Source organism: Pongo pygmaeus, chromosome 19, assembly GCF_028885625.2.
Source record: "Pongo pygmaeus isolate AG05252 chromosome 19, NHGRI_mPonPyg2-v2.0_pri, whole genome shotgun sequence".
In the NCBI taxonomy this organism is placed as follows: Eukaryota; Metazoa; Chordata; class Mammalia; order Primates; family Hominidae; genus Pongo; species Pongo pygmaeus.
The window spans coordinates 101,237,915-101,258,380 of record NC_072392.2 but is presented as its reverse complement, the minus strand read 5'-3'; the positions used below and the strand labels follow the sequence as shown (position 1 = coordinate 101,258,380).

Sequence of the window (20,466 nt, the reverse complement as noted above, 5' to 3'; positions counted from 1 at the left end):
GTTGAGCACCTTTTCATATGCCTGTTTGCTATTTGTCTTCTTTTAAGAAGTGTCTGTTCAGATCTTTTGCCCACATTTAATCGGATTATTCTATTTTTCCTAGAGTTGTTTGAGCTCCATATATATTCTGGTTATTAATCCCTTGTCAGATGGGTAGTTTACAAATATTTTCTCCCATCCAGTGGGTTGTCTCTTCACTTTGTTGATAGTTTCCTTTGCTGTACAGAAGCTTTTTAACTTGATGTGATCCCATCTGCCCATTTTTGCTTTGGTTGCCTGCGCTTGTGGGGTCTTACTCAAGAAATCGTTGCCCAGTCCAATGTCCTGGCGAGTTTCCCCAATGTTTTCTTCCAGTAGTTTCGTAGTTTGAAGTCTTAAATGTAAGTCTTTAATCCATTTTGATTTGATTTTTGTATATGGTGAAAGAGGGTTCTAGTTTCATTCTTTTGCATATGGATATCCAGTTTTCCCAGCACCATTTATTGAAGAGACCATCTCTTCCCCAATGTAAGTTCTTGGCATGTTTCTCAAAAATGAGTTTACTGTAGATGTATAGATTTATCTGTCGGTTCTCTATTCTGTCCCACAGATCTATATGTCTGTTTTTATGCAAGTACCGTGCTGTTTTGATTGCTATAGCTCTGCAGTCTAAGTCAGGTAATGTGATTCCTCCAATTTTGTTCCATTTGCTTAGGATAGCTGGGGCTATTCTGGGTCTTTTGTGGTTTCATATAAATTTTAGGATTGTGTTTTCTGTTTTTTTTTTTTTTTTTTTTTGAGGTGGAGTCTCGCTCTGTCACCCAGGCTGGAGTGCAGTCATGCAATCTTGGCTCACTGCAACCTCCGCCTCCCAGGTTCGAGCGATTCTCCTGCCTCAGCTTTCCGAGCAGCTGGGACTACAGGAGCGCACCGCCACACCCAGCTAATTTTGTATTTTTAATGGAGATGGGGTTTCATCATTATTGGCCAGAGCTGGTCTCGAACTTCTGACCTCGTGATCCACCCGCCTCGGCCTCCCAAAGTGCTGGGATTACAGGCATGAGCCACTGCACCCAGCCTGTGTTTTCTGTTTTTGTGAAGAATGCCGTTGGTATTTTGATAGGGATTGCATTAAATCTATAGATTGCTTTGGGTAGTATAGATATTTTAACAATAGTTTCGTAGTTTGAAGTCTTAAATGTAAGTCTTCCAATCCGTGAACGTGGAATATGTTTCCATTTTTTTGGTGCCTTCTTTAATTTCTTGCATCAGTGTTTTATAGTTTTCATTGTAGAGATCTTTCACTCCTTTGGTTGAGTTAATTCCTAGGTATTTTAGTTATCGCTGTTGTAAATGGGATTACTCTTCTTTAATTTCTTGCATCAGTGTTTTGTAGTTTTCATTGTAGAGATCTTTCACTCGTTTATTTTAGTTAATTCCTAGGTATTTTATTTTATTGTAGCTATCGTAAATGAGATTACTTTCTTGATTTATTTTTCAGATTGTTCACTGTTGGCATATAGAAATGCTACTGATGGCCGGGCACAGTGGCTCACGCCTATAATCCCAGCACTTTGGGAGGCCGAGGAGGGTGGATCATGAGGCCAGGAGATCGAGACCCATCCTGGTTAACATAGCGAAACCCTGTCTCTACTTAAAATATAAAAAATTAGCCAGGCATGATGGCACATGCCTGTAATCCCAGCTACTTGGGAGGCTGAGGCAGGAGAATTGCTTGAACCCAGGAAGCAGAGGTTGCAGTGAGCTGAGATCGCGCCAATGCACTCCAGCCTGGGTGACAGGGTGAGACTCCATCTCAAAAAAAAAAAAAAAGAAAAGAAAAGAAAAAGAAATGCTACTGATTTTTGTATGTTGATTTTGTATCCTGAAACTTTGCTGAGTTTGTTTATCAGGTCTAATAGTTGTTTGGTGGAGTCTTTAGGTTTTTAAAAATATAAGATTATATCATCTGCAAATGGATAATTTGACTTCCTCCTTTCCAATTTGGATGCCCTTTATTTCTCTTGCCTGATTGCTTTAGCTAGGACTTTCAGTACATTGTTGAATAACAGTGGTGACAGTAGGCATGCTTGTCATGTTCCCAATCTCAGAGGAAAGGCTTTCAGTTTTTCTCCATTCAATATGATACTAATTGTGGATCTTTTGTATATGGCTTTTATCATGTTGAGGGATGTTCCTTCTGTACCTAGTTTTTGAGGATTTTTAATCATGAAGAGATGTTGAATGTCATTAAATGCTTTTTTGGCATCAGTTGAAATGATCATATGGTTTTTGTCCTTCATTCTATTGACATGATGTATCACATTAATTGATTTGCATATGTTGAACTATCCTTGCATCCCTGGAATAAATCCCACTTGGTCATGATGAATGATTTTTTTAATGTGTTGTTGAATTCGGTTTGCTAGTATTTTGTTGAGGATTTTTGCTAGTACTTTGTTGAGGATTTCAGTGGTTTCAGTGATATTGGCCTATAGTTTTAATTTTTTTATGTGCCTTTGTCTGGTTTTGGTATCAGGGTAAAACTGGTCTTGTAGAGTGAGTTTGGAAATATTCCCTCCTCCTCTGTTTTTTTGAATAATTTGGGTAGGATTGGTATTAGTTCTTTAAATGTTTGGTAGATTTCAGCAGTGAAGCCATTGGGTCCCAGGCTTTTCTTTGCTAGGAGACTTTTTGTTATGACTTTGATCCTGTTACTTATTATTGATCTATTTAGGTTTTGGGTTTTTTCATGGTTCAGTCTTGGTAGGCTGTGTGTGTCTAGGAATTTTGATTTTTTTCCTAGATTTTCTAGATCTCTTCCCCTAGATTTATTTCTAGATTTTTCTCCTAGATTTTCCAATTTATTGGTGTATAGTTGCTCATACTAGCCACTAATTTCTTTGAATTTCTCCAGTATCAGTTGTAATGTCTCCTTTTTCATCCCTGATTTTATTTGGGTGTTCTCTCTTTTTTTCTTAGTCTGGCTAAAAGTTTATCAATTTTGTTTATCTTTTCAAAGAACCAACTTTTTGTTTCATTGATCTTTTGTATTTTCTTTATGTCGAATTCATTTATTTCTGCTCTGATTTTTGTTATTTATTTTCTTCTACTAATTTTTGGTTTTGTTTGCTCTTGCTTTTCTAGTTGCTTAAGATGCATTGTTAGGTTGTTTATTTGAAGGTTTTCTTCTTTTTTGATGTAGACACATAACTATTTAAAACTTTCTTCTTAGTACTGTTTTTGCTATATCCTATAGGTTTTGGTATGTTGTGTTTCCATTATCATTTGTTTCAAGAAATGTTTTAAGTTCCTTCTTAGTTTCTTCATTGACCCACTTGTCATTCAGGAGCATATTGTTAAATTACCATTGTTTGTGTAGTTTCCAAAATTCCTCTTATTGATTTCTAGTTTTATTCCATTAAATAAAACTAGGTATTTTTAGTGGTCAGAGGAGATGCTTGATATTATTTCAGGTGTTTTTTGTTTGTTTGTTTGTTTAATGTTGTAAGACTTGTTTTGTGACCTAACAAATGATCTGTCCTTGAGGATGATCCATGTGCTGGGGAAAATAATGTGTATTCTGCAGCCAATGGATGAAATATTTTGTAAATATCTATTAGGTCCATTTGGTCTGTAGCACAGATTAAGTCCAATGTTTCTTGTTGATTTTCTGTCTGGAAAATCTGTTCAGTGCTGAAAATTGAAGGTGTTGAAGAAGGTGTTGAAGTCTCCAGATATTATATCGAGGGTCTGTCTCTTTAGCTTTAATAATATTTTGCTTTATATATCTGGGTGCTCCAATATTGGGTGCATATATATTTATGATTATTATATTCTCTTTATCATCATATGGTGACCTTCCTTGTCTCTTCTTATAATTTTTTTCTTGAAACCTATTTCATCTGAGATAGACCCTCAATATAAGTATAGCTACTCCTGCTCTTTTCTGGTTCCATTGGCATGGAGTATCTTTTTCTGCTGCTTTATTTTCAACCTGTTTCTTTAGAAGCAAAGTGTGTTTCTTGTAGGCAACAGATCATTGGGTCTTGTTTTTTAATCCATTCAGCCACTCTATGTCCTTTGATTGGAGAATTTAATCCATTTACATTTAATGTTACTATTGATAAGTAAGGACTTACTCCTGCCATTTTGTTATTTGTTTTCTGGTTGTATTGTGGTATTTTCCTCTTCCTTTCCTTCCTTCATGTCTTCCTTTTAGTGAAGGTGATTTTCTCTGGTGATATGATTTGATTTCTTGCTTTTTATTGTTTGTGTATTCATTGTATATTTTTTATTTGAGGTTACCATGAGGCTTACAAATACTATCTTATTACCCATTATTTTAAGCTAATAACAACTTAATACTATTTGCATAAACAAACATGCAAGCAAAAAGAAAACTAATAAAAACTCTATACCTTAACTTTGTCCCCCACTTTTTAACTTTTTGTTGTTTCTATTTATATCTTATTGTACTATCTGTTGAAAGGTTATTATAGTTATTCTTTTTGATTGGTTCATCGTTCAGTCTTTCACTTAAGAGTAGTTTACACACCACAGTTACAGCATTATAATACTTTGTGTTTTTCTGTGTACTCATATTAGCAGTGAGTTTTGTACCTTCAGGTGATTTCTTTTTGCTAATTGATATCCCTTTCTTTCTGATTAAAGTACTCTCTTTAGCATTTCTTGTAGGATAGGTCTGGTGTTGATGATATCCCTCAGCTTTTGTTTGTCTGGGAAAGTCTTTATCTCTCCTTCATGTTTGAAGGATATTTTCATTGGATATACTATTCTAGTGTAAAAGTTTTTTCCTTCAGCACATTACATATGTCATGCCATCCTCTCCTGACCTGTAAGGTTTCTACTGAAAAGTCTGCTGCCAGACATATTGCAGCTCCATTGTATGTTATTTGTTTCTTTTCTCTTGCTGCTTGTAGGGTCCTTTCTTTATCCTTGACCTTCGGGAGTTTGATTATTAAATGCCTTGAGGTAGTCTTCTTTGGGTTAAATCTGCTTGGTGTTCTATAACCTCTTTATTCTTGGATATTGATAGCTTTCTCTAGGTTTGGGAAGTTATTATCCCTTTGAATAAATTTTCTACCCCTATCTCTCTACCTCCTTTTTAGGGCCAATAACTCTTAGATTTGCCCTTTTGAGGTGATTTTCTAGATATTGTAGGCATGCTTCATTATTGTTTATTCTTTTTTCTTTTGTCTTCTCTGACTGTATATTTTCAAATAGCCTTTCTTCAAGCTCACTAATTCTTCTGCTTGATCAATTCTGGTATTAAAAAGTTCTGATTCATTCTTTAGTATGTCAACTGCATTTTTCAGCTCCAGAATTTCTGCTTTTTAATTATTTTAATCTCTCTGTTAATTTTTTAAATAGAATTCCGCATTCCTTCTGTGTTGTCTTGAATTTCTCTGAATTTCCTCAGAACAACTATTTTGAATTCTCTGACTGAAAGGTCACATATCTCTGTTTCTCCAGGATTGGTCCCTGGTGCCTCATTTAGTTCATTTGGTAAGGTCACCTTTTCTGGGATGGTCTTGATGCTTATGGATGTTCATCTGTGTCTGGGCATTGAAGAGATAGGTATTTGTCATATAGTCTTTGCAGTCTGTGTTTGTTCATACCTGTCCTTCTTGGGAAGGCTTTCCAGGTAGTCAGTAGGACTTGAGTGTTGTGATCTAAGCTGCATCTGCATTCCACTTGGCTGGGGAGGCCTCACAATCATGGCAGAAGGCAAGGAGGACCAAGCTTATGTGGATGGCAGCAGGCAAAGAGAGAATGAGAGAGAAGCAGAAGCGGAAACCCCGTATAAAACCATCAGATCTTGTGAGACTTATTCACTACCATGAGAACAGTATGGGGGAAACTGCCCCCATGATTCAGTTATCTCCCACTGGGTCCTCCCCACAACACGTGGGAATTATGGGCGTACAATTCAAGATGAGATTTGGGTGGGGACACAGCCAAACCGTATCAGCCACCTTGCTCCCCTCTCCCCGCTCATGGATGTAGTTTTGATATTGTATCTAAGAAATCTTTGGCTAATCCAGTTCACAAAAGTTTTCCTCTTGTTTTCTTCTAAAAAGTGTATAGTTTTGGGTTTTACATACAGATCTACAATCCATTTTTTAGTTAATTTTCGTCTGTGATCTGGGTTATTATCTTAATCAGCTCAGGCTGACATAACAAAATGCCAAAGGCTAGGTGGCTTAAACAACCGAAATTTATTTTCTCACAATTCTGGAAGCTGGAAAGTCTTAGATCAAGACCTGGCAGGGCTTGCTTTCTGATGTGGCTCTTCCTGGCTTGCAGACGCCCACCTTTTCTCTGGACCCTGATATGGCAGAGACAGAGCGAGAGAGAACAGGCTCTGTGGTGTCTCTTATTATAAAGACACTGATCCCAGTGGAGCCCCACCCTCACGTGAAATCTAATCATCTCCCAGAGGCCCTATTTCCACAATACCTCAAATAGGGGGTTAGGGCTTCAACCAGTGCCTGTCACAGTCCTGGAAGACAGAATCTCCAATGCTGTAATTCTGAAGTTTGAAATCCCTAAAGATCAAAATCCCTGAGTCTAAAATTCTTAGCATCTAATTGAATCCCCAAACTATAATGATGGTTTTGGAATTAGGTGCCATCAAGTCTTCTATAAGTGAATTTCAAGTTGTTACCAATAAAGTTTGTTTTTTCCATTCAGTCCAATGCATTTGGTGGAAAATCCAGATGAGTGGCTTGGCCACGTGATATGGCAGTGACAGAAACTTCTGTTTAAAAATGAGTTGAGTCTCTTGCCTGCGTTGGTGTTCCTGCTGATGACACTGCCTGCGTTGGCGTTCCTCCCAGCTGATCACACACTGGGGGCTTTTAGGGAATCATGGCCACATTTGCCCAAAGAAACCAGCAAAGTGAATGACTGCTTCAAAATAATTGTGTGTATGGTAGGATAAGAAGACACTTAACACAACAGTGTTCTGTTCCGTCACCAGTATTGTTTGTATTAAACCTGTGGTCTGTACAAGAGGGCATGCAGAATGCATATCCATGTACCCAAAACAACACAGAAGCACAGCATGGAAGACAGGAAAACGTAAGGAGAATGCTTATCCTGGTGTGCGTCAAATCACAGAGGAGTTTCAAAAAGAGCAGTGCCGCAGAGAAGATGAATGTGAGCTCATTCTCCAAGGAAGCCATGTCTTAAAAGAAAAAAAAGCAGTTATCCATTGTGATGCAAACCTTCAAAATACACTTAATGATTGTGAAAGTCAGCCAGCTCTTAGGGACTGTTTCTGTGCAGTTGCCTGTAATATACTCCTGTGGTATACTTTTTCATAAATCAGATTTTCTGTTTAGTTTTTTATTGTTTGTAATTTTTTCTATTTTTGTTTGTTTTTTCTTACTATTTTAAATTGTCAGCATTATGTTTTACAATCACTATGCTTGTGTTTCACCTTTGCATCATTTCTTTTACAGAGCTCTAATTCATTTATGCATCTTTTTGCAAACTCGACTCCACAAAGGTGCACTATCAACAATGTTGACTTTGTAAGCATTGTGTGTGTCCATAAAAATGTTGAAACTTCCTCAGTAAATGAAGAGATGTCCTTTTTGTACATCTGCATTTATGAAAGATGAAATTTCTTGAGATCTTGGCTTTTGGGGTCAATGTGTTTGTGGTGGTAACCATCTTTTTTTTTTTTTTCAGTTCCAGGAAACATGTGCAGGACGGGGGGTACATTTGTTACACAGGCAAACCTGTGCCATGGTGGTTTGCTGCACCCATCAACCCACCACCTAGGTATTAAGCCCTGCATGCATTAGCTATTTTTCCTGATGCCCTCCCTTCCCCCACCTCCACAACAGGATGTAGTGTGTGTTGTTCCCCCCGTGTCCATATGTTCTCATTGTTCAGCTCCCACTTATGAGTGAGAACATGCAGTGTTTGGGTTTCTGTTCCTGTTTTGGTTTGCTGAGGATAATGGCTTCCAGCTCCATCCATGTTCCTGCAAAGTACATGATCTCATTCTTTTTTATGACTACATCATATTCCATGGTATACCACATTTTCTTTATCCAGTCTATCATTGATGGGCATTTGGGTTGATTACATGTCTTTGCTATTGTGATTGGTGCTGCAATGAACATACGCGTGCATGTACCTTTATAAAAGAATGATTTGTATTCCTTTGGGTATATACCAGTAGTAGGATTGCTGGGTCAAATGACATTTCTGGTTGTAGATCCTTGAGGAATCGCCACACTGTCTTACACAATGGTTAGACTAATTTACATTCCCACCAACAGTGTAAAAGCATTCCCACTACTCCACAGCCTTGCCAGCATCTGTTGTTTCTTGATTTTTTAAAAATCGCCATTCTAACTGGCTTGAGATGGTATCTCATTGTGGTTTTAATTTTCAATTCTCTGATGATCAGTGATGTTGAGCTTTTTATCGTATGTTTGTTGCTGCCTAAATGTCTTCTTTTGAGAAGTGTCTGTTCATGTCCTTTGCCCACTTTTTGAAGGGTTGTTTGTTTTTTCTTGTAAAGTTAAGTTCCTTGTAGATTCCAGATATTAGACCTTTGTCAGATGGACAGATTGCAAAAATTTTCCCCCATTCCATAGCTTGTCTGTTCACTCTGATGATAGTTTCTTTTGCTGTGCAGAAGCTCTTTAGTTTAATTAGGTCCCATTTGTCAATTTTTGCTTTTGTTGTAATTGCTTTTGATGTTTTTGTCATGTAATCTTTTCCCGTGCCTATGTCCCGAATGGTATTGCCTAGATTTTCTTGTAGGGTTTTTGTAGTTTTGGGTTTTACATGTAAGTCTTTAATCCATCTTGAGTTAATTTTTGTATAAGGTATAAAGAAGGGCTCCAGTTTCAGTTTTCTGCATATGGCTAGCCAGTTTTCCCTGCACCATTTATTAAACAAGGAATCCTTTCCCCATTACTTGTTTTTGTCAGGTTTGTCGAAACTCTGTTTGCAGACAACATGATCCTATATTTAGAAAACTTCATCATCTTAGCCCAGAAGCTCCTTAAGCTGATAAGCAACTTCAGCAAAGTCTCAGGATACAAAATCAATGTGCAAAAATCACAAGCATTCCTATACACCAACAGCAGACAAGCAGAGAGCCAAATCATGAATGAACTTCCTTTCACAATTGCTACAAAGAGAATAAAATACCTAGGAATACAGCTAACAAGGGAGGTGAAGGACCTCCTCAAGGAGAACTACAAACCACTGCTCAAGGAAATAAGAGAGGACCAAACAAATGGAAAAATATTCCATGCTCATGGATAGGAAGAATCAATATCGTGAAAATGGCCATACTGCCCAAAGTAACTTAGAGATTCAATGCTATTCCCATTAAATTACCATTGACATTCCTCACAGAATTAGAAAAAACTACTTTAAAATTCATGTAGAACTGAAAAAGAGCCTGTATAACCAAGACAGTCCTAAGCAAAAAGAACAAAGCTGGAGACATCACACTCCCTGACTTCAAACTATACTACAAGGCTACAGTAACCAAAACAGCATGGTACTGGTACCAAAACAGACACATAGGCCAACAGAACAGAATAGAGATCTCAGAAATAAGACCACACATATACAACGATCATGGTTTTTGATGGATCTTGTCCAAAGACTTAGGTTGTCCAACACAATATTTCAGATGACAGGAGCTATTTCTTTATGAATATGGTTCACCTGCTCATTAACTGTTATACCCATGTGACTGTCATTAGTGTACTTGAGTGTTGATGCTTGTAAAAATGTGTGTGTTAGTATTGTCTGTTTTATTGTGTAAAGCGGCCTATGAAGCATTCTGTCATGTTTTTATACATTTCTCAAATAAGTCTTCTTTTTAAAATTGTAAGCAAATGTCTTTCAAATCATTATTTATTTTTTCCTTTTTCTCCCTAACATTTGAGATAAAGAACTTTTTAAATTTTCATGGACACATAGTAGGTGTATTTAATTATGGAGTACATGAGATATTTTGATAAAGGCATGCAAAGTATAATAACTATTAGGGTAAATGGGGTAAAGAATTTTTTAAATTATTTTTTCAAGAACTACATTTTTCAGGATTGTGATTTGGGGGATTTTAGACTTTAGGGATTTTGATCTTTCAGGATTTCAGCATCCTGGATTATGGTGTTCGGGACTGTGTCAGCCCCACCCTAGGGCGGGAGGAAGGCACTCTGCCTGGTGGGGGTATGGTCAGGTTAGTGGGACAGGGAGGAGCAGGGGCAGCCAGCTGCACGCCTCAATCCAGGAGGAGAAAGGTGCTCTCCACCCCATGAGGGGTGCCAGGACGTCCGCCTCTAATACCGAGGCTGTGGGAGTAATACGCCCCAACATTACGGATTTCTTGTGATCGCACCATGTAATGAAATGCTTTCTGAATTTTGAAGATGTAATTTTGATCTGCAGTAAAACTGAAACCTTAGTATAAGGATCATTGGCTTCTAAAGTTGGTGTTGTTTAGGATGATGGCATCAACTATTCCATTAAGTGAGTTCACAGTGAACAGGGTTCCTTGATGAGCTTTGCTTTCCGCATCAAATCTGCTTCACCAGCTTTCAAGTTCTATTGCATAACATCCTGTGTCACACGGAAAAGCGGGGGAAGGAAAAGACCTTCTTCCATTTAGATTTACTTTTTACATTTTGAGAAGATGAATATTCCATTGATGGCCTCTTACAGGTACGAGTGGTTAAAGCGTGGGGAAGCGAATTTGTTTTCCTGCTTTTAAAGCGATTTCCTTACTTCCAGCCCAGCTTGTGGGTCTAGCCTGGCCTCTCCCAACACACCTGGCACTGCACGGGAGCCTCCAGCCAGCAGCGTGCGGTGGGGGTGGAGGAGCGTGGAGGTGCCCGCCAGATGTTGACGATTACCGAGGAACAGAGGCTGCTCTGTGGCCACCGGGTCGAGCTGCCACAGAGCAGCTATTTCCTGTCTGCACCGGCGGCAGCAAGTGCAAACTGTGGGCTGCAGCCGAGTTCACAGGCACAAAGTCACCTTTGTGAGTGTCTGGTGCAGCTTCCTGGCTGGGAAGTGGAAAGGGTCCCCCACGTTGAAAGGGTGTGCAGAGTCCCTCGCCCTGAGCTCCTGGCCCGGTGTCAGGTTTCTGAGCAGGGATCCTGAAGACACAGCATGAGGGCTTTGATTCCAGGCACTCGGCACTTGGAGTGCACAGAGAACAGGCCCGGACCCTCCCGAGGAGCCCTCCTGGGTCCTCCCATCACCAGAGTTCAGAGATTCTGGGATGTGCCACTTCGTCAGGGACACACACTTTCCTGGAATACACGATGATTTTTAATGCTTTTCCTAAAAATGGCTTTTTCTTTAATGCCAGCTGTCTCACAGGGCAGGGAAATGGAAAACCTGGTAAAGGCCTCTCCTTCTTAACTGGGAAGTAAAAATCCCATATTCATTGTGGAAGCTTTTGGCCTCTGATCAACCCTGGGCTCCTGATTTTGGTTTTCCTCTTCGGAGATTCAGTCCTGCGTATTAGAGCAGTGGGAGACGTGGGGTCGCCGCAGCCTCAGGACCTGCTGAGCACGGGCTTCTGCTGCTTTTGATTCTCGGGTAGAAGGAGTGACATGAAAACGGTGCCACTAAACACCAAGGATGTAATTGAAGTGGAACAGGCACACGTTCAACCAGAAATTCATGTTCCAAATCGAGGGGTAACATGAAGACCCAGACGTAACAAATAAATCAGGTAGGGTCCTCTTAGATAGAATTTTCCTTTAGCAAGTTAGTGCGAATTAACGTGTGAAGTTCAAAGAAGAGATCTCATTTAAACCATTTCTCAGCTGTTACATTAACAAACTATTTTAATAAGGTAACTCAGCCACCAAGTCAAGGTTTTATGTTCATTGTCTGAGTCACGTTTGTGATGTGGGAAGTGGCATATTTTGATTTGACTTTTGATGTGTCTCCTTGACATGCCTGATGGGATAGTCACCACATACAACGTTAAATCAGAGCTGTCTAAAATTAACACTCCGCTAATTCCAGACAAACTGAAAGGTAGAAAGTTGTCTATGCCAATGGCCCGGGGTGGTGCCTCCCTGAAAGCACCCCTGTCTGAGACAGGCCCTCTTTGTACCTTCTGTCCCTTCCCCAGGGGGCTGCATCTCCTGATTCCAGGGAGGCCCAAAGGGGAGGCATGGGCAGAACCCCCACCCAGTTTCCAGGTTGCCTTGGGCCCTTCTGGAAACTGGAGGGAGGGGGTCCCAGCAGGGCCACGAAGGGGACTCAGAGGTCCTGGCAGCTTGAAGGAAGTGGACAGGGCTGAGATGCATGCTCCTGCTCTGGCTACCCGGAGTGGGCCGCACTCACCAAGAAAGGAAGGCAGACAGTGGTGTGACGCGGACCCCTGCTGCCCTGCACGTTTCCTGCGGGGGATCCCTGCTTCCCCGCCGTCCCAGCTCAGGCCCCCATAAAGAAACACTACAGACAGGGCGGCTTAAACAACAGACGTTTATGTTCTTAAAGTTCTGGGGTCTGGAGGTCCAAGCTCAGGCTGCTGGCAGGGTGGGTTCCTCCTCATGCCTCTCTGTGGCTTGTAGATGGCACCGTGGCCTCTCCCTGTGTGCTCACGTGGCCTCTCCCTGTGTGCTCACGTAGCCTCTCCCTGCCTCTCCCTGCGTGCTCACGTGGCCTCTCCCGTGTCCTCACGTGGCCTCCCCACGTCCTCACGTGGCCTCTCTGTGTCTTCACGTGGCCTCTCCCCCCCCGCGTCCTCACGTGGCCTCTCCCCTGCATGATCATATGGCCTCTCCCCTGTGTGCTCACTGCTGGTGTGTCTTCCTCTTCTTATAAGGACAACAGTCCAGGGCCCCACCTTTGGCACTCACATAACCTTAGCTACCTCCTTAAAAGCCCATCTCCAAATACAGTCACATTGGGAGTTAGGGCTTCAACCCATTAATCTGAGGCACACAGTTCAGTCCTCAGCACTTGGTCACCCTCCTCCGCCCCTGGGGCCTCCGCCCTGCCTGGTGCCCCTGCCTGCTCTGGGGCTGCACAACGGGAGCCGCTGCCCCCACAGAGCATCTGCTGTGTGACTGTTCTGGCGGCGCCCATCCTGTCACCATTGCTGAGCTGTTCCTTTCCTTCCCCCAGCATCTGAACGGCACTTGCCACACGTCGGCAGGAATGAGAAGTGAGAAAAATGAGACCCACTCTTTGTAGTTTCTGGTCTCGTGGTTCTGGGTGGGGCTGGGAATGTGCATCTCTAACGCGTGACTGAGTGTTTTTAATGGACTCTGAGAATGTGTCACACCGAGTCCACGTGGAGGTCAGGCTTCTGGCGAAGTCTGCATGAAAAACTGCTTCCGCCCCAGGATGGTAGAGTCATTTTGACAAAGTCTACGCAATTAAAGAATGTTGTATTTTGAAATAATTTTAGACTCACATAACAATTGCAGAACTAAAACATATATATATTTTGAGACAGAGTGTCGCTCTGTCACCCACACTGGAGTGCAGTGGCGTGATCTTGGCTCACTGCAACCTCCGCCTTCTGGGTTCAAGCAGTTCTCCTGCCCCAGCCTCCCGAGTAGCTGGGATTACAGCCACATGCCATCATGCCTGGCTAATTTTTGTGTTTTTGTAGAGACCAGGTTTCAGCATGTTGGCCAGGCTGGTCTTGAACTCCTGGCCTCAGGTGATCCATCCGCCTCGGCCTTCCAAAGTGCTGGGATTACAGGTGTGAGCCACCACGCCCGGCCAAAAGACTGCAGAAATATTAATAGTACAGAGAGTTCCTGTGTATCCCCCATCTCCTCCCCACCAGCTCCTATCATCTTATATAACGAGAGAACAAGGACCCAAACCAGAAACTCCACGTGGGTACGATGTGGCAGCCACAGACCCCATGCAGTTGGCAGCCACAGACCCCATGCAGTTCACTTATTCTTGGTGGAGGGAGTTCTGTGAGACGTCCCCATGTTTCCAGATCAACACGACAATCAGGACATCGAGGGTCCCATCACCCGGAGAAACTGCGTTTAGAGTCACATTTTCTCCTGACCTGCCCTAGCCTGTTCAGGCTGCTAGGACAAAAATACCATAAAGTGGGCGGCTTATAAACTACAAACATCTGTTTCCACCGTTTTGGAAGCTGGAGTCCCAGATCAAGGCACCAGCAGATTTGGTCTCTGTGAGGCCTGATTCCTGGTTCTCACCGTGTCCTCACGTGGTCAGAGGGATGAGGATCTCCGTGGGGCCCTTTCGTGGGCTCTCATCCCATTCACGTGGTGGGAGGGACGAGGATCTCTGTGGGGCCCTTTCGTGGGCTCATTTTCCATCGTGGGCTCATTTTCCATCGTGGGCTCATTTTCCAATTACGTTACTGGTTTGGTTGTTGAATCTGAGCGTTTTCTTCTGGACAGAAGACCTCCGTTGGATATAAAACTTGCAAGTACATTTGATCCTTGAATAACACGAGTGTGAACTGGGAGTCCACTTACACACAATTTTTAAAAATAAATATATTGGAAAATGTTTTGGAGATTGATGACAATCTGAAAAAACGCGCAGATGAACTGACACCTGGGACAGCAAGACCCCCCTTCCTCCGCCCGCTCGGCCCATCGTCACGGAGGCGAGAAGGATGGATCCTTGTGATGATCCACTTCCATTTAATGAATAGTCAATGTGTTTTCTCTTCCTTATGATTTTCTTAGTAACACTTTCTTTTCTCCAGCTTACTTCATTGTAAGAATACGGTATATAATACACAAAATGTACAGAATGTACAGAACAATGTTGATCACCTGTTTATGTTATTGGTAAGGCATCCGGTCAACAGTAGGCTCTCAGCTATGTCAACCTAAAGAAAGATGCTGAGGCAAAGTTAGTACACGTGGAGGGTTTATTTGGGCCACGTTTGAGGACTGCATCCTGGGGGACGTAGATTCAGGTGGCTCTGAACATATGCTCCAGTTAGCAGCAGTTACAAGTGGGTTTGAAAGAAAAAAAGAAGGGGCAGTTCCCACATTGGTTCCTTAAAATAACGTAAGCTATTGACTGGCTATAGATGGTTCTTTGTATCACAGATTCCAGGAACATGAAGATAATGGGTGAAGGTCACATTGTGTAACTTGTGTAGCATTTCTTGTGATTTTTCAGCCAGACTGGAAACGACAGGGAAGGAAAGGAAGACAAATGCTTTTAAACAGTTGGCCCCGCATGGGCACGGTGGGGGAGGCATGATGGAGGATGCAGGTCTCACCCTCGCAGCTCCGCTGGGGCTGGTGAATACCTTGCATGGCGCCGACTGCTCTGAGCCACTTTTCTTTCTCAGTGGTTAAGTTTTGGGATTTTCGGCTGCACGGGGAGTGGGTGGCCCTAAACCCTGTATTGCTAAAGGGCCAGCTGCATTTTCTCCTGATCTGTGGCTGGAACTAGGATCATGGATTTGGCGTTTTGTCCAGGATCCCCGACTCTGACCCCCTGTAATTATTTCCTAAGTAACTAGAGCAATAAGAATATCTTTTAAAGTATTGGGCCTTTTGTCCTTGGTTTCTGAAGTAACTTCTGAAAGATAAAGCTGGAAGAGTTTTTTGTTTACAAGTCCCTTCTAACACACCTGAGTTTATGTTAATGAGGCATTTTTGGAACACCCCTAGATACCGCAGGATGAGGGGGGCTGGTTGCCAGGGGAACCAGCCATGTGCTCAGAGGGTTGGAACTTCGAGCCCCACCCCCAAACCTCCGGGGAGGGAAAGGGGCTGAGGTTTAGGGTGATCAGCAATGGCCCACGATCTAAGCAACCTCACCTACATCATAAACTCCTATAGTCACTCAAAGGGACGAGCCTCGGAGACTTCCAGATGGCTGAACACATGGAGGGTCCTGGAGGGTGCTGGGCCCCAAGAGGACCTAGACTGTCTACCCCACTTCCCCCGTACCTTTCCCCGTCATCTCTTCATCTGTATCCTTGAATAACATTCTTTTTAATAAACTCATAGGTGTAAGTGTTTCCTTGAGTTCTGTGGGTCCCTCTAGAAAATTAACTGAATCCAAGGAAGAGGTCGTGGGAACCCCGATTTATAGCTGGAGGGTCAAACAGCCTGAGACTTCAGTTGGCATTGGAAGGTGAAGGGAAGGGGTCCCGGGGACGGAGCCCTCACTCTGGGGGGTCTGAGGCTGTCTCCAGGTAGATGGTGTTGGGATTGAGTTAGAGGATGCCTGACTAGTATCTACTGCAGAACCGATGGTTTGCTTGGTGTCTGGAGAACAGACCCACACATTGTGGTGGGAGAGCAGAGGAAAAACAGCCTTTTTCCACATGGTGGGCTTCTCTTTTCATCCACGTAGAATCTTTCACAGAACAAAAGTTTTTAATTTTGATGAAGTCCAATTAATTGATTTTTTTAATGTATTTTTTTTAATGTGCTTTGAGTGTCAACACCCAAGACTACTTCGCCTAACCCTAGGACACAAGGATTTTCTTCTAAAAGTTTTATAGTTTTACATTTTACATTTAGAGCTATGTCCTTGTAGGCTGAGTTAGTGTGAGGTTTAAGTCAAGGGTTTTGTTTGTTTGTTTGTTTGTTTTGGCTTAGGAATGCCCACATGTTTCTACACTGATTTTGCTGAAAATCCTTCTTCCACTGGTTGCTTTTGGGCCTTTGTCAAAAAACCATCTGGCCACAGAGTGTGGGTCTGTCTGTTCCTGGACTTTGTTCTAGTCCATTGACCTGTGTGTCTGTCCCTCCACCACTGCCATCGTCTTGATGACCAGCTCTTAAAATCGGTTAATGTGGTTCCTCTAACTTTATTCTTGTTTTTCAAAATTGTTTTTGGCTATTCTAGTATTTTTGCCTCTGTATATAAATTTTAGAATCAGTTTGCCTATATTTACAAAGAATCTAGCTGAGATTTTGATAGCAAGTGAGTTAAACTTATAAATCAATTTGTATAGAATTGACATCTTTACTATAAAGTTTTCCAATTCACGATTTGTCCCTTCCTCCATTGAAATTTTCCTCTATTTCCTTCATTCGCATGCTGTAGTTTTTAGTGTACAAGTCCTGTACATTTGTTAGATTTATACCTAAGCATTTCTGGGTTTGTTGTTTTAGGCATTTATACATATGCTACTGTGTGTTTAATTTGGGTTTGTAATTGTCCACTGCTAACTTACAGAAACATATACCTAAAAGTTACAGGACCGTTCAGACTCTATTTCATCTTGGTATCATGAAACTTACAGCTTTGGCAGCTTGTGATTTTTGAGGAATTGATCCACTTCCTCTGAATTGTCCAGTTTGTATGTTTAGAGTTATTTGATAGTATTCTCTATGATGCGTTTAGTATCTGTGAGGTCTGTGGTAATATCCCCTTTCATTTTAGGTGTTAGTTATTTGGGTCCTCTCACTTTTTTATCAGTCTTGGTTTATTATCAATTTTATTAATCTCTTCAAAGAGCCAGCTTTGGGTTTGGTTTGACTTTTCTCTATTGTTTTTCTGTTTTCAATTTCATTCATTTCTGCCTTTATTATTTCTTTTTTCTGCTTGCTTTGAGGTGTCATTTTGCTCTTCCTTTGTGGTTTTTTTAATGTGGAAGCTGAGTTTTTTGTCCTCAGACCTCTCTTCTCTTTTAATGTAAGCACGTAGAGCCACAAACTTCCCTTTACGTACTACATTAGCCGCATTGTACAGGTTTTCAATGTACTTCCATTTTCACTTTGGTCAATACATTTTAGATTTCTCTTGCGACTTCTTCTTTGGCCCATGGATTATTGGGAAGTGGGTGGGGCTGCTGCTGATTGTCGGGGTCGCGGAGAAGACTCACCAGGCCCTTGACATGTGGGATCAGTGGCGTCTTCCTCCTTGTCTCCAGACTCAACTGGATTCGTGCTGAGAAGGGCATTCTGAGGAACCTCACTCCCAGCTTCAGCTGGTCCGACATAGCAAATCAGATTTTTTAAAAAATAGAAGGAGGTAAATTAACTAAGAATAATACAGAAAAATTTTCCTAGAACCAAAAAGTACGAGTGACCTGATCAGAAGGGCTCACCTGGAGTTGCGTGTAGAAAATGAGGCCTGCATCCAGGTTCACAGTCGGGATGCTTCAGAGCCCAAGCACCGTCAGAGGGAGGAACACCGAGGAGCAGGAGTCGAAGTGCCCGGAATTCCTCACTCACAGCAGCGGAATCCAGGAGACACGAGGACACTAGTTTCAGATTTCTCACAGAAAAGATTTTGAACTAAGAATTCTATGCCTCACCAAAGTGTCAATCAAGTGCAGAGATATAAGAACCTTTCATATTCAGATTCAAAATATCCATCTCCGAGAAAACCTTCCTCAGGGATTTGCTGAAGCCAGTCCCTAAAATTAGGAAGCAAACTGAGGAAGGTGTGAGATGGGACTCACAGACTCGCAGCCTGGGGGAGAAGCAGAAGGGACCCCAGGAGGAGGCAAAAGGGAGTTCAGTCCTGGGAGCTGGGAAAGGAAAGGCCACGCATGGCTTATTTTTATAGAAATAAAGGATTTTAGGTACAAACAGCACCTGCCTTTTTTAAAATTACGGAATTACTCGGGGAGCAACGGAAAACACCTGATGCCCTCCACGTAACCAGAGGTGGCCCGGGTCGCGGGGTGACCGCCCACTGCCACCACCTGTGAGAACCTCCAGCCAAGCCCCAGGGCAGGAGGAGCTTGGGAAACGGAAAAACGCGAGTGCACATTGGTTGGGATGGAGCGGAAACGCCAGGCACCAAACCCCGGTGATGAGAAGACAGAAACCGCAGGAAGTACCAGAGCGTACGTTTCGGTTCTCGTGTGTGACACGGGCAGCGTGAAAACGAGGCTCTTCCGAGACCTAGCTCCTTCCACCCCACTCGGCCCCAGGCTGGAATCAGCCGGCTTCTCTCGGGGGTCACCGTCCTGCCCGGCGTCCTGTGCCTGAACATCGCCATTTCACAGATTCTGTCTGATTTTCTAGTTGTCTGAGGAGGGAGAGTGGTCCAGCTCTTTCACAGTGACCAGAAGTGGGAGTCACCAGCGGTGGGTTTCGAGTTGCACCCCAGAGTCCCCGGAGAGCCTGAGGGTTGGGGCATTGCTCGCTCCCCACTGTAGCTGCGTTCCAGATACCCGTGAGTGCTTTTAAACAAAGAAAAGTTTTTTTATAATTGAAAATGTTAAGTACGCCGAGGGGTAGAGACCACTGTCACGTAACGGCACTCACCCCCTCCCAACACTGAGCACCCGGAGTCTTTCGAAGCAACCCCAGACCCGACCTCAGTCCCTGCTGAACACGCCGGTGGGTGGGGGGTGTTACTTTTTATGGGGTTCCATCCTCAAGCCGTTTTGAAGTCACGGGTGCAAACACGGTCCGCATCGGGGCGGTGCCACAGCTGTCCTTATTCACGCAGGTTCCGACTTCGCGGCCTGTAAGCGCCTTTCCTCTTGCTTTCCGGCCTCTGTTCGTGGGCGTCCTCCATCTTTCGTTCTAATAGAGAATATGTTTCCAAGTGTTCATCTGGCTCCCTTTGTTCAGTGGGCCAGCGTTTGGCTTACGTTAAGTTTCTCCCCTGCTGTGGCCTTCGAGGTGGGCACTGCGGGTCAGCAGGACCGTCTTCCGGCCTCCTTGCCTGGGGCCACCTGGGGCCCTGGCTCCCTGACGGTGGCCTCCGGCCCCTGGGAGGATGGAGTCGGGCTCTGTCCCTGGGCCCTGACTCTCCACAGTGGCCTCTGGTCCCTGGGAGGATGGCGTCGGGCTGTGTCCTGGGGCCCTCGTTCCCCTATAAGTGGCCTCCGGCCCCTGGGAGGATGGCATCGGGCTGTGTCCGGGGGCCTTGGTTCCCCTATAAGTGGCCTCCGGCCCCTGGGAGGATGGCATCGGGCTCGGTCCGGGGGCCCTGGTTCCCCTATAAGTGGCCTCCGGCCCCTGGGAGGATGGCGTCGGGCTCTGTCCGGGGGCCCTGGTTCCCCTATAAGTGGCCTCTGGTCCCTGGGAGGATGGAGTAGGGCTCTGTCCCGGCCCCACGTTCTTTGCCTGCTTCCACCTGTGCCTATCTGCGCCGTGCAGACACTGGTTCCCAGCCTGCCTGTGCCTCCTGCCGCTGTTCCAAGCTGTGGGGGGACCCAGCTCACCCCCAGGGTCCAGTTCAGACTGGAAGGGAACGTGGCCCCCACACCCTCAGCCTTGATGTGGGGCCAGGGACACTCACTGTGGGGTGTGAATGTGCTGATTAGACCCTGGATGGATCCCACACACAAGCAGTCAGAGGGTCATTTACAGCCTGAGCTCACTCCGCAAATATGATCAGGATGGGAACAGGCAGCTGGCAGCCTCCTGCCTCACTCCTGTCCCTCAGGAGGGGACGCAGCTCTGCCTGACCCCTTGGGGAGGCACCAAGTCCGCCCTGACTCCGCCCCACCTGAATCTGCTGGCTCCTTTGCGGGCAGCTCCTGAGGGCAGCTGTGTTCTG

The 20,466-nt window shown here is 43.7% G+C and overlaps 1 protein-coding gene and 1 long non-coding RNA gene across 17 annotated transcripts in view; both read left to right on the top strand.

Moving 5' to 3' along the window:
- The window catches only part of B3GNTL1 (UDP-GlcNAc:betaGal beta-1,3-N-acetylglucosaminyltransferase like 1), a 96,512-nt gene that overhangs the window by 51,134 nt on the left and 24,912 nt on the right, over positions 1-20,466 (top strand). The gene's annotated exons all lie outside the window — the stretch shown is intronic.
- On the top strand, positions 7,702-9,955 carry LOC134738673 (uncharacterized). Its single transcript, XR_010124595.1, has 2 exons — positions 7,702-7,794; positions 8,961-9,955. It is a non-coding gene; the product is annotated as an uncharacterized LOC134738673 (long non-coding RNA).